General features: G+C 45.6%; 1 protein-coding gene across 2 annotated transcripts in view; it reads left to right on the top strand.

Moving 5' to 3' along the window:
* The window catches only part of LOC118379636 (copine-4-like), a 47,039-nt gene that overhangs the window by 25,562 nt on the left and 18,977 nt on the right, over positions 1–2,500 (top strand). The gene's annotated exons all lie outside the window — the stretch shown is intronic.

Genomic DNA, 2,500 nt, shown 5'->3' with positions numbered 1-2,500 from the left:
ATCCACCTGTGTGTAATTAAGTCTCCGTATAAATGCACCTGCACTGTGATAGTCTCAGAGGTCCGTTAAAAGCGCAGAGAGCATCATGAAGAACAAGGAACACACCAGGCAGGTCCGAGATACTGTTGTGAAGAAGTTTAAAGCCGGATGTGGATACAAAAAGATTTCCCAAGCTTTAAACATCCCAAGGAGCACTGTGCAAGTGATACTATTGAAATGGAAGGAGTATCAGAACACTGCAAATCTACCAAGACCTGGCCGTCCCTCTAAACTTTCAGCTCATACAAGGAGAAGACTGATCAGAGATGGAGCCAAGAGGCCCATGATCACTCTGGATGAACTGCAGAGATCTACAGCTGAGGTGGGAGACTCTGTCCATAGGACAACAATCAGTCGTATATTGCACAAATCTGGCCTTTATGGAAGAGTGGCAAGAAGAAAGCCATTTCTTAAAGATATCCATAAAAAGTGTTGTTTAAAGTTTGCCACAAGCCACCTGGGAGACACACCAAACATGTGGAAGAAGGTGATCTGGTCAGATGAAACCAAAATTGAACTTTTTGGCAACAATGCAAAACGTTATGTTTGGCGTAAAAGCAACACAGCTCATCACCCTGAACACACCATCCCCACTGTCAAACATGGTGGTGGCAGCATCATGGTTTGGGCCTGCTTTTCTTCAGCAGGGACAGGGAACATGGTTAAAATTGATGGGAAGATGGATGGAGCCAGATACAGGACCATTCTGGAAGAAAACCTGATGGAGTCTGCAAAAGACCTGAGACTGGGACGGAGATTTGTCTTCCAACAAGACAATGATCCAAAACATAAAGCAAAATCTACAATGGAATGGTTCAAAAATAAACATATCCAGGTGTTAGAATGGCCAAGTCAAAGTCCAGACCTGAATCCAATCGAGAATCTGTGGAAAGAACTGAAAACTGCTGTTCACAAATGCTCTCCATCCAACCTCACTGAGCTCGAGCTGTTTTGCAAGGAGGAATGGGGAAAAACTTCAGTCTCTCAATGTGCAAAACTGATAGAGACATACCCCAAGCGACTTACAGCTGTAATCGCAGCAAAGGGTGGCGCTACAAAGTATTAACTTAAGGGGGCTGAATAATTTTGCCCGCCCAATTTTTCAGTTTTTGATTTGTTAAAAAAGTTTGAAATATCCAATAAATGTCGTTCCACTTCATGTTTGTGTCCCACTTGTTGTTGATTCTTCACAAAAAATACAGTTTTTAATCTTTATGTTTGAAGCCTGAAATGTGGCAAAAGGTCGCAAAGTTCAAGGGGGCCGAATACTTTCGCAAGGCACTGTATGTCCCTCTCTCTCTCTCTATCTCCCTCTTTATGTCCCTCTCTCTCTTTATCTCTGTCCCCCTCTCTCTCTTTATCTCTGTCCCCCTCTTTCTCTTTATCTCTATCCCCTGTTTATGTCCCTCTCTCTGTCTCTGTCCCCCGCTTTATGTCCCCCTCTTTATGTCCCTCTCTCTATCTCTGTCCCCCTCTTTCTGTCCCTCTCTCTATCTCTGTCCCCCTCTTTATGTCCCTCTCTCTATCTCTGTCCCTCTCTTTCTGTCCCTCTCTCTATCTCTGTCCCCCTCTTTATGTCCCTCTCTCTATCTCTGTCCCTCTCTTTCGGTCACGACTCAGAATATGACCCAGATGCAGACACAGGAGACCGATAGTACAGTTCTCAGATGATTTATTGTAAACACGGGGCAGGCAAAGGGCAGGTCGAGGACAGGCAGAGGTTCTTAAACAGGTCAGAGTCAGGCAGGTGCAGGCAGGCAGGCAGGCAAAGGGGTCAGGGCATGCAGAGGTTCGTAAACAGGTCAGAGTCAGGCAGGAACAGGACGGCAGGCAGGCAAAGGGGTCAGGGCAGGCAGAATGGTCAGAACCGGGAAAAACTAGGAAACAGAACTTGATAAACAGGAAGATGGGAAAACACGCTGGTAAAGCTTGACAAGACCAGATGAAATGGCAACAGACAAACAGAGAACGCAGGTGTAAATACACAGGGGATAATGAGGAAGATGGGTGACACCTGGAGAGGGATGGAGACAAGCACAAAGACAGGTGAAACAGATCAGGGTATGACACTATCTCTACCCCACTCTTTCTGTCACTCTCTCTTCATGCCTACTCTCTCTCTTCATCCCAACTCTCTCTCTCTTCATCCCTACTCTCTCTCTTCATCCCAACTCTCTCTCTCTTTATCCTTACTCTCTCTCTCTTTATCCCTACTCTCTCTCTCTCTCTCTTTATCCCTACTCTCTCTCTCCCTCTTTATCCCTACTCTCTCTCTCTTTTTCCCTACTCTCTCTCTCTTCATCCCAACTCTCTCTCTCTTTATCCCTACTCTCTCTCTCTTTATCCCTACTCTCTCTCTCTCTCTCTTTATACCTACTCTCTCTCTCTCTTCATCCCTACTCTCTCTTCATCCCTACTCTCTCTCTCTTTATCCCTACTCTCTCTCTCTCTCTCTCTCTCT

The sequence above is a fragment of the Oncorhynchus keta genome, chromosome 19 (assembly GCF_023373465.1).
Source record: "Oncorhynchus keta strain PuntledgeMale-10-30-2019 chromosome 19, Oket_V2, whole genome shotgun sequence".
Taxonomy (NCBI): domain Eukaryota; kingdom Metazoa; phylum Chordata; class Actinopteri; order Salmoniformes; family Salmonidae; genus Oncorhynchus; species Oncorhynchus keta.
Note: the sequence above shows the minus strand (reverse complement) of the source record. Positions and strands in the feature narration are given on the sequence as shown.